A 15,212-nucleotide genomic window follows, 5' to 3' on the forward strand; every position below is an offset into this window, starting at 1 on the left:
TTGACCGACGCCACGGCCTTAGCCACGTCGCCACTGTGCTCTCCAATTCCTGCATCCCACGCTACTTTAACCACGTCTCCGACTCCTTCCTCCAGTAACCATTTTCCTTCAAATCTCTTTCTCCTAATCTTGCGAGACGTCGCCGTCTCTTTATAGTACTCCGTATCTAGCAAGATTGGTCGGTGATCCGACCTAAGACCCTCTTGATTAGACAAGCACGCATACGAGAAGAGCCGCGCCCAAGCCTCGTTACCACATGCTCGACCCAATCTCTCCCTCATCCCTGAGCAACGCCGACTTCTCTTCCTTCTCCACGTAAAGGGGTCGCCAATATAGCCAAGATCTTCTAACCCGCGGTCCGTTAGGGCGTCCCTAAACGCCTGCATCATATGCATGGGTCTTTGGTTACCCCCTTCCTTCTCATGACTATATAAAATCTCGTTCCAATCGCCAATAACTAGCCAGCTCATATCAATTTGTCCATGGAGATCTCGCAATCGCTCCCATGTCTTATATTTATTCTCCCATGATGGCTCGCCATAGATACCTATCAATCTCTAGCTTAATGCATCATCACCACCATTCACCAACACATCTATGTAATTTGTATGGATAGCCACCTCCTCAATTTTTACTTCATTCTTCCATAGCATAACCAAACCACCTCCCCGACCATCGCTTTCAGCTACAATCACTCCATCCATAAGTGTTTGGAGTCTCAGACGTTCAGCACCTGTTTTATCCAAGTGGGATTCTGACAAGAACATCACTTGGGGGTTGTTTCGCTCCTGGATTTCACGGAGCGCTCTGACTGCTGCAGCACTACCCAAGCCACGGCAGTTGAGGGCTAAGATTTTCATTGGGACTGGCGGCACTCCTCGAGGGAGCCCGCCAATTTTTCCAAGTTTTGTGTGTTTCCATTTCCCTTTAACTTCGCTCTCTTATTTCCCTTGCTATCAACTGACGATGTACTACTTTCATCAGCTATTTCCCCCGTATCCATGTCTGTATCCTTCACAAACAGCTGACCATTCTTCTTTGCCTCCTTCTCTGGATCATCATCACCAAAATTTACTCGTTTACGAGCATTAGGATTAACATCTGCCATATTTATATCAATAGGCTTTTTTGGGCTGGTACTAGTGTCCTTGAGTTCATCACTTTCCTCATCATCATATGTGGACATACCCTGCCCCGTTCCTCTACCTAGACCACCCCTTCCCAATCTTCCTCCACCTCTGTTTCCACTAAATCCTCCCCCAAAACTAGTACGTGGAGGGTCAGCATAGAGCCACTTCTTGAATTTCAGCTCTTTCTCTTCATAAACCCCACGGCCACATTCTTTGAACCCATGTCCCAATTTCCCACACGCCTCACAGAAAAAAGCAAGCTTCTCATATCTCACGACGAATAGCTGGCGTTGAGTTTGTCTGATAATTGAGACACATCTTGCTAGCGGCTTTCGAACATCATATCTCACCCTAACCCTGACGTAGTTACCTCTGATGCCCTCCGTTTTCACCGTTATCACTTCCAGACCCGCACGCTCGACGAGCAGAGTTATGATTTTGGGCTTACAGTATCCCTCAGGTAGTTCATGGATTTGAATCCATATCTTAATATGAAACAGCTCCTTCTCATGTGCCCTCGAGAGGCCATCATACGGCTCAATGATCACTGCCCAGTTACGGAATAACCAGGGACCGTTGTCCACAATTCTCTCCCAATCACCCAGGCATGACGCCTGTAGGGTAAAGAGATTCTCTCCAATCGCTCTGAACTTCACCGTCTGCGCCAGATTCCACGCTGCCCTCATCTCCCCAAAAAATGCAGCATGGCAAAAGCTCTTCTCAGTTTGGACCCTCGCAAGTGCCATCCACTGGACGCTCTCCAAGATCTCCTGTTCCACCTCATCCACATCCAGATCGTTGAATTCCTCATCCTGCAAGTCTAGCTCCTCAAGCATCGCATCTATTGTCATCGGATCCTTCCCCTTTGCTTTCAGATTCCCTTCACTTGTTGCCGAACGAGCGTCAGAGGTTGACGCCATCTGGGCTCAAAGAGCGGATCATGCCGCCACCTAAAACCCTAGCACGCCCCGCCACCGAAACCTCCGAACCAAGGCCGGGCAGGAGGGCTAGCCTCCCCCTTAATCAGCCCGAGGACAGAGGATGCCGGGGCAGAGACGGACTCGGTTGCTGGGCGCGGAGTAGGCAGGATGTGTTGGACTCGCCGGCGGGATCGCCACCGGGAGGAGGAAACCCTAGAAAACTAGGGGAAAAACACATTCCAGGTGATCAACCCGGACTTATTTTCTTGTGCGGGGAGACAAAACCGCAGGGCACCGTAACTAATGCAGAAGAGTCCGTCTGGATCGACCTAAGACTCTATTTGCACATACACGCTTCAGTTTGAGTTGGAGCGTGACACAATCTCTTGGTACGTGGAGACCAGCCCACGATGTTTTACAAGCCCGTATTGAAACAGACGAGAAGGAAAGAAACTAAGAACTCTAGACGACGGACGACGGACGATGGACTAACACTACAAGAAAAGTTCTGATAGACAACGTCTCAAAATCGTCCGCTAAGGGGTATTTTTCGTCGCCTATGGGCCTAACCCGACGATATGGGTTCTGTTGTGGAAACTGCGTCAGGCAAAGTCCTACGACGATTTTTTCGGTCCGTCGCGCTTGGGCGCCCTTCCGCCACGGAAAATCGGACCGTTGCCCAAGTGTTTCCGGGAGCCCGTTGACTGCCGACGTCATGCAAGCCGACACGTGGCGGACGCCGTTAGCGCGGTTAACGGCGTTAGCCGGCGAAACCCCGTGGTAGATGGTAGGCCCACACGAGGCTCGCCACGTCTTAAGCGGGTCGGGCCAGGTGACATAGTTTGACCGGTCAACTATATAGGCTGGGCTGGTCCATTAGTTACGTGGGCCGGGCCTAACCTCTAAGGTTGGTTGGTCAAAACTTAAATGGGCCGGCCCATTTAACATGTGGGGTCCACCTTACGAGCAACCGGGCCGGCCCAAGAAGCAAGTGGGCCGGGCCAAAACACGAGTGGGTCCCACTTTCTGTTAAAGGGCCGGCCCATTTAGTGTGTGGGGTCCACCATATAGCAAGTGGGCCGGGCCAAAAACACGAGTGGGTCCCACTTTCCGAGTTAAAGGGTCGGCCCATTTAGTATGTGGGGTCCACCATATAGCAAGTGGGCCGGCCCAACAAGATAGTGGGCGGGCCAAAAACACGAGTGGGTCCCACTTTCTGTTAAAGGGCCGGCCCATTTGGTGTGTGGGGTCCACCATATAGCAAGTGGGCGGCCCAACAAGATAGTGGGCCGGGCCAAAAGCACGAGTGGGTCCCACCTTCCTGTTAAAAGGCCGGCCCATTTAGTATGTGGGGTCCACCATATAGCAAGTGGGCCGGCCCAACAAGATAGTGGGCCGGGCCAAAAACACAGGTGGGTCCCACTTTCCAGTTAAAAGGCCGGCCCATTTAGTATGTGGGGTCCACCATATAGCAAGTGGGCCGGCCCAACAAGATAGTGGGCCGGGCCAAAAACACAGGTGGGTCCCACCTTCCTGTTAAAGGGCCGGCCCATTTACCATGTGGGACCACCATATAGCAAATAGGCTGGCCCAACAAGATAGTGGGCCGGCCCAATAAGCATGTGGATCCCACTATCGTGTAACTGGGCCGGCCTACTAAAGAAGTGGGCTGGCCCAAAATGAAAGTGGGTCCCACACTACTGTAAGTGGGCCGGCCCAATCTGTTGTAGTGCCCTACTTGTTTGACTAGTCAACTTGCATTACATTTCATGAGCCTAAAATCCGATATCAATGATACACACAATTACATACACAAATAAAACAAGTAGGAAAATTACAAGGCAATTAATGTGCCCAAACAAAAAAATTACATAGAATCATTGAGGACTTCTATTAGCATCATCAATAACACGTTGACATTTGGCAATCGCCTTGATTGAATCTTGTGTACTCTTTGTCAACATATCGGCTACGAGATCTTAAAGCGACAATACCATGTCTTTTATAAAGTACAGCCTTGAGATATTTACTTGTTTGATGAAAGCAATGGTCTAGGTTGACGGCTATGAGAAGATGCATCGGAAGAAATATCGGAACTTTTTGTGGGCCTCACTTCTAATGAAGATTGCTTCATCACAAGCTGCATTCGATAATAATGCAAAAAGAGTTAAACGATGAACTATGCAAACATTTATTATGCAATGTAGATATAAGATAATAACAAGTTGCATAAATAAGACAATGTATGGAACTTGTACTAAGCACAAACTTACATCATAATGTTGCACGGGGTCGCTACGGATCCTTTTTGGCGACTATCTTCTAATGATGATCTGCTTCATTATAAGCTGCATTCGGTAACATTGCAAACATAGTTACAACAATTAACTATTCAAACATGTATTACGCAATGTAGAGATCGAGATAACAGCATGTAGCAGAAATAAGCACAAGATAAGATAAGATGCATGTACTAAGCACATACTGGCTCGTTGCAGGTCCTTCTCTTGCGTGCACTAGTCGTGGTCAACATGCCTGTCATTTTAGGTTCAGCCATCAAGTGAAATGCTAATCCTCCTGCTCCATTGTCCTTAATCTGTGTTTAGATATCACATTTAAGACCAAGTCAGCTGGTTTCAAATAACAAAAAACTTGAGCTGCCAAATGAATAAGCCAATATTTACCAGATATCGGATTAAAACCAACTAGATGTTGCTTTGCATGAGATACGAATTTCGGACATTCGGATTTAGAGTAGGGTAATGCCAAGGTTTTCCACATAAAGTAAGCTGGCATTAAGAATGACCAAATGTCGGGTTCAAATCACCTTCGCAGTTTCTCCAAGACAAGCATATCAAATAGGCAGAAACATAGTAAAGCATGAATGGCATTGCTATGGCAGGGTTCCAAGTGTTAATCTCTTGCATAAGGAACAATGCATATAGGTTATAGATAATAACGGAAGTAAACTGCCAAAATTACCAACCAAGAACTCAGATTCCAACCTTCCCTAGCGTCCCCGCTGTTAATGTTGGATGTTCTAATAAGTGGTTCGCATGATCAATCCCTAGGAAAAATAACATTGACAAGTCGGTCTACGATAATACAAAGACCGGACATGCACGCAGCAATAACTATATAAGCTAAAGACGAGGTATAAGAGCAAGCAGATTGGAAATGCACATAGCATGATTATAAAAGCGAGTGTGAGAATAGCGGACACGAGAAAACAGCTAGCGGCTAGCGGTGAGCTAATGACGTGGTATAAGAACAAGCAGATTGGAAATGCCCATAGCATGACTATAAAAGCGAGTGCGACAATAGCATGCGGTACAAAAACGAGTTGGCAGCAAATGAATGGGTATAAGGCTATAAATATGTGGATGCACACAGGTGTCGGTAGAATGAACAGGATGGTAGCGACCGGATAATGCTTTTGTACTTGTACAATATTTAAACAAACTTCATGCGAAGCAACACATCAAGAAAGTTAACGGCATATGAGATCCGCAAATAACTACACAAAACATGGCTAAAGAAACACCGCGATCTAACGGGCCAGCGTACTAACCAAGCTGCGGCGGGGTGGACGGGGGCGGCAACTTGCATTCCAGCGGCGGCGAACGCGGGAGACGATGAATCGACCCTGTTTCGGTAGAAGCGGGCGTTAGTGAAGCAGATCTGGTTGGCTGGCAAGGGATTCGGTGAAGTTGATACGGCCGCTGCGCCGAGGTAGTCGGTGGCGAGGTCGGCGGTGAAGCGGATCCGTCGGTGGCGAGGTCGGCGGTGAAGCAGATCCGTCGGTGGCGAGGTCGGCGGTGAAGCAGATCCGTCGGTGACGAGGGCGGCGGGGGAGCGGATCAGGTGGGTGGACAGCCAACACGATCAAGGCTACGCCATGGAGGAGTATGCCGGCGGCGAAGCAGATCTAGTACTGTAGAGAGTCAGAGCTTTGGCGTGTGAGAGTATTTTTGAGCTAATGGGGCGAATGGTTGGTGGGTGGGTGTGGGCCTGTGGGGAGGGTTCGGGATCTAGGCAAGATATTTCATTGTTACCGAATGAGCCCTCCATGGTCGGTGGGTTGTAGCTTCCGGACCGGGGTTAAAGGGTAAAACTGGTCACGGGATTTTCGAATGGATGCGGCGGGATGATTTGGCGCGCGGCCGAAATTTTCAGTTTCAAGCTACGAGCGGAACGACAAAAATAATGTTCTTCCCCGGGGAGCTCTCATTTCTTCCTCTTCTCTTTCTCTCTCGAGTCTCTCCCACTCCCCGGCTCCTCTCCCCCTTCTCTCCGGCGGCCTCGCCGGCCGGAGACGAGGCCGACTTCTCTCTGTATATTGTACACCCTCCGAACTAAATTAATTGATTCAACTTTCCTTAGACGTGTATGTATCTAGAGTAAAAACATGTGTGGATACATCCATATTTAGATAAGCAAAGTTGAGTCAGCTAATTTGGATCCGACGGAGTTAGTGTTGTTGTAAGCTTAGATCCGAGTGTTTCCCATGAGCGAGAATGGCGCAATGGAGTCGGGGATCTCGTCATCGGCTTCGGATCCGGCCTATGGTGAATGCGGCGGATCTTGCCGGCCAAACCCCGATCCGGTGCCATCAATGTGATGGCGCTAACGGTGAGGCTTGCTTTGGTCGGTGCTTCGGATCCGGCCAATGGGGAAGTCAAGCTGCTAAAGTTCACAAGCTCGGGGCATACGACGGCGTCATCCGTCTTGCCCGTGCACATCTTGGCCTTTCAGCGGCCCTTCTCAGAGCCAATATGCCGTTGCTGAGGCCCTTCTTCTCCTTCGTCCTGGCGACTACCGGCGACACCGTCCCAAGTGGTGCGTCCCCGGCGACGGAGTTGTTGGAAAGGATGCGGAGCAGAGATCTGATGTGCGGTCGAGAAGGACTCGATTGATTTTCTTCTATATGTTTTGTTGTCCTTTTTGTAAAGTTGCAGGTTGCTGGCGTGCAGTTGACGTGGGAGTTAGAAATCTCTGTTGTGTAATTTTCCTTCACGTCCCCGGCAACGGCGCCAGAAATTTAGCTTGATGACGCGTAAAGCACACACTCGTTGGGAACCCCAAGTGGAAGGTGTGATGCGTACAGCAGCAAGTTTCCCTCAGTAAGAGACCAAGGTTTATCGAACCAGTAGGAGTCAAGAAGCACGTTGAAGGTTGATGGCGGCGGGATGTAGTGCGGCGCAACACCGAGGATTCCGGCGCCAACGTGGAACTCGCACAACACAACCAAAGTACTTTGCCCCAACGAAACAGGTGAGGTTGTCAATCTCACCGGCTTGCTGTAACAAAGGATTAACCGTATTGTGTGGAAGATGATTGTTTGCGAGAAAACGAGTAGAACAAGTATTGCGATAGATTGTATTTCGAGTAAAGAGAATTGGACCGGGGTCCACGAGTTCACTAGAGGTGTCTCTCCCATAAGACGAACGGCATGTTGGGTGAACAAATTACGGTTGGGCAATTGACAAATAAAGAGGGCATGACCATGCACATACATATCATGATGAGTATAGTGAGATTTAATTGGGCATTACGACAAAGTACATAGACCGCCATCCAAGCTGCATCTATGCCTAAAAAGTCCACCTTCGAGGTTATCATCCGAACCCCTTCCGGTATTAAGTTGCAAAGCAACGGACAATTGCATTAAGTATGGTGCGTAATGTAATCAACAACTACATCCTTAGACATAGCATCAATGTTTTATCCCTAGTGGCAACGAGCACAACACAACCTTAGAACTTTACGTCCATTGTCCCGGTGTCAATGCGGGCATGAACCCACTATCGAGCATAAGTACTCCCTCTTGGAGTTACAAGCATCTACTTGGCCGGAGCATCTACTAGTAACGGAGAGCATGCAAGATCATAAACAACACATAGAGCATAACTTTGATAATCAACATAACAAGTATTCTCTATTCATCGGATCCCAACAAACGCAACATATAGAATTACATATAGATGATCTTGATCATGATAGGCAGCTCACAAGATCCGACAATGATAGCACAATGGGGAGAAGACAACCATCTAGCTACTGCTATGGACCCATAGTCCAGGGGTAGACTACTCACTCATCACTCCGGAGGCGACCATGGCGGTGTAGAGTCCTCCGGGAGATGATTCCCCTCTCCGGCGAGGGTGCCGGAGGCGATCTCCTGGATCCCCGAGATGGGATCGGCGGCGGCGGCGTCTCGGAAGGTTTTCCGTATCGTGGCTCTCGGTGCTGGAGGTTTCGTCACGGAGGCTTTAAGTAGGCGGAAGGGCAAGTCAAGAGGCGGCACAGGGGCCCCACATGACAGGGCGGCGCGGCCAGGGGGGGGCCGCGCCGCCCTAGGGTTTGGGCACCCTGTGGCCCCTCTTCGTCTCGTCTTCGGACTTCCGGAAGCTTCGTGGAAAAATAGGCCCCCGGGCGTTGATTTCGTCCAATTCCGAGAATATTTCTTTACTAGGATTTACGAAACCAAAAACAGCGAGAAAACGAGCAAGCGGCACTTCGGCATCTTGTTAATAGGTTAGTTCCGGAAAATGCACGAATATGACATAAAGTGTGCATAAAACATGTAGATAACATCAATAATGTGGCATGGAACACAAGAAATTATCGATACGTTGGAGACGTATCAGCATCCCCAAGCTTAGTTACTGCTCGTCCCGAGCAGGTAAAACGATAACAAAGATAATTTACGGAGTGACATGCCATCATAATCTTGATCATACTATTTGTAAAGCATATGTAGTGAATGCAGCGATCAAAACAATAGTATATGACATGAGTAAACAAGTGAATCATAAAGCAAAGACTTTTCATGAATAGCACTTCAAGACAAGCATCAATAAGTCTTGCATAAGAGTTAACTCATAAAGCAATAATTCAAAGTAAAGGTATTGAAGCAACACAAAAGAAGATTAAGTTTCAGCGGTTGCTTTCAACTTGTAACATGTATATCTCATGGATATTGTCAACATAGAGTAATATAATAAGTGCAATAAGCAAGTATGTAGGAATCAATGCACAGTTCACACAAGTGTTTGCTTCTTGAGGTGGAGAGAAATAGGTGAACTGACTCAACATTGAAAGTAAAAGAATGGTCCTTCATAGAGGAAAAGCATCGATTGCTATATTTGTGCTAGAGCTTTGATTTTGAAAACATGAAACAATTTTGTCAACGGTAGTAATAAAGCATATGCATCATGTAAATTATATCTTATAAGTTGCAAGCCTCATGCATAGTGTACTAATAGTGCCCGCACCTTGTCCTAATTAGCTTGGACTACCGGATTATCACCGCAATACATATGCTTTAACCAAGTGTCACAAAGGGGTACCTCTATGCCGCTCTGTACAAAGGTCTAAGGAGAAAGCTCGCATTTGGATTTCTCGCTTTTGATTATTCTTCAACTTAGACATCCATACCGGGACAACATAGACAACAGATAATGGACTCCTCTTTTAATGCTTTAAGCATTTGACAACAATTAATTCTTTTCTCATTTGAGATTTGAGGATATTTGTCCAAAACTGAAACTTCCACCATGAATCATGGCTTTAGTTAGCGGCCCAATGTTCTTCTCTCACAATATGCATGCTCAAACCATTCAACTCGGTGGTAGATCGCTCTTACTTCGGACAAGACGGACATGCATAGCAACTCACATGAAATTCAACAATGAATAGTTGATGGCGTTCCCCGATGAACATGGTTATCGCACAACAAGCAACTTAATAAGAGATAAAGTGCATAATTACATATTCAATACCACAATAGTTTTTAAGGCTATTTGTCCCATGAGCTATATATTGCAAAGGTGAATGATGGAATTTTAAAGGTAGCACTCAAGCAATTTACTTTGGAATGGCGGAAAATACCATGTAGTAGGTAGGTATGGTGGACACAAATGGCATAGTGGTTGGCTCAAGTATTTTGGATGCATGAGAAGTATTCCCTCTCGATACAAGGTTTAGGCTAGCAAGGCTTATTTGAAACAAACACAAGGATGAACCGGTGCAGCAAAACTCACATAAAAGACATATTGAAAACATTATAAGACTCTACACCGTCTTCCTTGTTGTTCAAACTCAATACTAGAAATTATCTAGACCTTAGAGAAACCAAATATGCAAACCAAATTTTAGCATGCTCTATGTATTTCTTCATTAATGGGTGCAAAGCATATGATGCAAGAGCTTAAACATGAGCACAACAATTGCCAAGTATCACATTACCCAAGACATTTATAGCAATTACTACATGTATCATTTTCCAATTCCAACCATATAACAATTTAACGAAGGAGAAACTTCGCCATGAATACTATGAGTAGAAACCAAGGACATATTTGTCCATATGCTACAGACGGAGCGTGTATCTCTCCCATAAAGTGAATGCTAGGATCCATTTTATTCAAACAAAACAAAAACAAAAACAAACCGACGCTCCAAGAAAAAGCACATAAGATGTGATGGAATAAAAATATAGTTTCGGGGGAGGAACTCGATAATGTTGTCGATGAAGAAGGGGATGCCTTGGGCATCCCCAAGCTTAGACGCTTGAGTCTTCTTGATATATGCAGGGGTGAACCACCGGGTGCATCCCCAAGCTTAGAGCTTTCACTCTCCTTGATCATGTTGCATCATACTCCTCTCTTGATCCTTGAAAACTTCCTCCACACCAAACTTAGAACAACTCATTAGAGGGTTAGTGCACAATATAAATTGACATATTCAGAGGTGACACAATCATTCTTAACACTTCTGGACATTGCATAATGCTACTGGACATTAGTGGATCAAAGAAATTCATCCAACATAGCAAAAGAGGCAATGCGAAATAAAAGGCAGAATCTGTCAAAACAGAACAGTTCGTATTGACGAATTTTAAAATGGCACCAGACTTGCTCAAATGAAAATGCTCAAATTGAATGAAAGTTGCGTACATATCTGAGGATCATGCACGTAAATTGGCATAATTTTCTGAGCTACCTACAGAGAGATAGGCTCAGAATTCGTGACAGCAAAGAAATCTGGATCTGTGCAGTAATCCAAATCTAGTACTTAACTTTACTATCAACGACTTAACTTGGCACAACAAAACTCAAAACTAAGATAAGGAGAGGTTGCTACAGTAGTAAACAACTTCCAAGACACAAAATAAAAACAAAGTACTGTAGGTAAAAACATGGGTTGTCTCCCATGAGCGCTTTTCTTTAACGCCTTTCAGCTAGGCGCAGAAAGTGTGTATCAAGTATTATCAAAGGATGATGCATTCTCAGCGGGGTGCGGAGTGTTCTCAACTATGCATATTATCTTTTCTATGTGAGTTTCAGAGGTTCCCTTTTCATTAGTCTTGGGCTTGCTACTCTCATCAAACAAATTTTCAGGAACAATCCAATCAAAATTCTTTTCTAGTGCCTCACACATTCCCAAGAGCTTGCAAGGTATTGATGTTTTAATGTCCCCCTCATAATTAACTTTATTAGTGTACTTTTGTCTATCCTTTTCCATATTCTCAAGGATACTGGCAAAATTGGTATAAGAACCTAGCATATTATATTTAGTGAAAACTTTTCTAGCTTCTCTCGCTATTCCCCCAAATTCTTTAAGAAGGGTTTCTAATACAAAATCTTTCTTTTCTCCTTCTTCCATATCACTGAGTGTAAGAAACATATGTTAAATCATAGGATTAAGATTAACAAATCTAGCTTCTAATGCGTGTACTAAAGAAGCAACAGCAATTTCATAAGTGGGGGCAAGTTACGCAAGTGTCTATCTTCAAAATCTTCGACCGTACTAATATGAGTGAAAAAATCTTCTATATTGTCTTTCCCAAGGATAGACCCTCGACCTACCGGCACATCTTTAAGAACAAACTTAGGAGGAAACATGATGAAATAAGTAAAGTAAATGCAAGTAAACTAATTTTTTTTGTGGTTTTCGATATAGCAAACAAAATAGCAAGTAAAGTAAAACTAGCAACTAATTTTTTTGTATTTTGATTTAGTGCAGCAAACAAAGTAGTAAATAAAACTAAGCAAGACAAAAACAAAGTAAAGAGATTGAGAAGTGGAGACTCCCCTTGCGGCGTGTCTTGATCTCCCCGGCAACGGCGCCGAGAAATTGATTTGCTGGCGTGTAGTTGACATGGGAGTTAGAAATCTTCGTGGTGTAATCTTTCCTTCACGTTCCCGGCAACGGCGCCGGAAAATTGAGCTTGATGACGTGTATAGCACACGCTCGTTGGGCAACCCCAAGTGGAAGGTATGATGCGTACAGCAGCAAGTTTCCCTCGAAAGAAACCAAGGTTTATCGAACCGGGAGGAGTCAAGAAGCACGTTGAAGGTTGATGGCGGCGGGATGTAGTGCGGCGCAACACCGAGGATTCCGGCGCCAACGTGGAACCTGCACAACACAACCAAAGTACTTTGCCCCAACGAAACAGTGAGGTTGTCAATCTCACCGGCTTGCTGTAACAAAGGATTAACCGTATTGTGTGGAAGATGATTGTTTGCGAGAAAACGAGTAGAACAAGTATTGCGAGTAGATTGTATTTCAGTAAAGAGAATTGGACCGGGGTCCACAGTTCACTAGAGGTGTCTCTCCCATAAGACGAACAGCATGTTGGGTGAACAAATTACGGTTGGGCAATTGACAAATAAAGAGGGCATGACCATGCACATACATATCATGATGAGTATAGTGAGATTTAATTGGGCATTACGACAAAGTACATAGACCGCCATCCAAGCTGCATCTATGCCTAAAAAGTCCACCTTCGAGGTTATCATCCGAACCCCTTCCGGTATTAAGTTGCAAAGCAACGAGACAATTGCATTAAGTATGGTGCGTAATGTAATCAATAACTACATCCTTAGAACATAGCATCAATGTTTTATCCCTAGTGGCAACGAGCACAACACAACCTTAGAACTTTACGTCACTTGTCCCGAGTGTCAATGCGAGGCATGAACCCACTATCGAGCATAAGTACTCCCTCTTGGAGTTAAAAGCATCTACTTGGCCAGAGCATCTACTAGTAACGGAGAGCATGCAAGATCATAAACAACACATGAGCATAACTTTGATAATCAACATAACAAGTATTCTCTATTCATCGGATCCCAACAAACGCAACATATAGAATTACATATAGATGATCTTGATCATGATAGGCAGCTCACAAGATCCGACAATGATAGCACAATGGGGAGAAGACAACCATCTAGCTACTGCTATGGACCCATAGTCCGGGGGTAGACTACTCACTCATCACACCGGAGACGACCATGGCGGTGTAGAGTCCTCCGGGAGATGATTCCCCTCTCCGGCGGGGTGCGGGAGGCGATCTCCTGGATCCCCCGAGATGGGATCGGCGTTGGCGGCGTCTCTGGAAGGTTTTCCGTATCGTGGCTCTCGGTACTGGGGGTTTCGTCACGGAGGCTTTAAGTAGGCGGAAGGGCAAGTCAGGAGGCGGCACAGGGGCCCCAGACCACAGGCCGGCGCGGCCAGGGGGTGGGCCGCGCCGCCCTAGGGTTTGGGCACCCTGTGGCCCCACTTCGTTTCGTCTTCGGACTTCTGGAAGCTTCGTGGAAAAATAGGCCCCTGGGCTTTGATTTCGTCCAATTCGAGAATATTTCTTTACTAGGATTTACGAAACCAAAAACAGCAGAAAACGACAAGCGGCACTTCGGCATCTTGTTAATAGGTTAGTTCCAGAAAATGCACGAATATGACATAAAGTGTGCATAAAACATGTAGATAACATCAATAATGTGGCATGGAACACAAGAAATTATCGATACGTTGGAGACGTATCATCCTCTATGTAATTTTTTGGACTAGTTTCCATTGGCACTGATAAACTTGAATTTTGACAAGTTCACGGGGAAAAAATTCCTTTGCACATATGGCCTATCATGTATAAACATTCTTGAGATTTAAACTATATGTAATGTGCCATGCATTAACCCTAAACCATATATATGTAACTAACCCTAGCTGATCAAACCCAACTTAATTAAAACAAATAACCCTAAACTATACGCATGCACTTTATGCGCATAGGCGCGGGTGCCTCTAATAATGTGTGTGCGCACTCGATCGATGATCCCTAAACCTTATACAACCACTGAAACCCTAATCCCTAATCCCTAAACCCTAAACACCCTAAACACTAAACCCTATACCCTAAACCCTAACCCTAACCCTAAACCCTAATTAAACCCTATATATAGGCCAACGACACTTAATTGTGCATCAAGCGAGGCCGGGGGTGCCTCGCGGTCCTCTAATTAAATTAAATGTGCCATGCATTAACCCTAAACCATATATATGTAACTAACCATAGCTAATCAACCCTACTTAATGAAAACACATAACCCTAAAGTATACTAGCTATAACCCGATCTAATAAAAACATGCTCTATATATAGCAGCTAGCTAGCAAACCTTAGATTAACACCAATTAATATATACATGGCCTATATCGATCATGTTGTATAACATATCCATGAGATTCATTAATTAATTATATAATTATCGTGATAAATTAATTAACTCTAATTTTGACAAGTTCTCTCGAATGAAAACACATTTGATTAAGTTGCCTCATAATATATATATAATTAGTGTGCATGCATGGCCTACCATGCATTCGTGCATATATTTTAATGTATATTTGAACATATTCTTGGGGATTTCAATCTCTCTCTCTCGATCATCTATATATCGTTGGTGGCCAAAAAAACACACATATATATGCATGCAATTTATGCGTAAAGGCGCGGGTGCCTCTAATAATGTGTGTGCGCACTCGATCGATGATCCCTAAACCTTAAACAACCCTAAAACCTTAAATCTCTAATCCCTAATCCCTAAACCTAAACACCCTAAACACTAAACCCTAAACCCTAGACCCTAAACCCTAACCCTAACCCTAACCCTAAACCCTAGCTAACCCTAAACCCTAATTAAACCCTATGTATAGGCCAACGACACTTTAATTGTGCATCGAGCAGGCCAGGGGTGCCTCGCGGTCCTCTAATTAAATTAAATGTGCCATGCATTAACCCTAAACCATATATATGTAACTAACCCTAGCTAATCAACCCTACTTAATTAAAACACATAACCCTAAACTATA

Source organism: Lolium rigidum, chromosome 5, assembly GCF_022539505.1.
Source record: "Lolium rigidum isolate FL_2022 chromosome 5, APGP_CSIRO_Lrig_0.1, whole genome shotgun sequence".
NCBI classification, from domain to species: Eukaryota; Viridiplantae; Streptophyta; class Magnoliopsida; order Poales; family Poaceae; genus Lolium; species Lolium rigidum.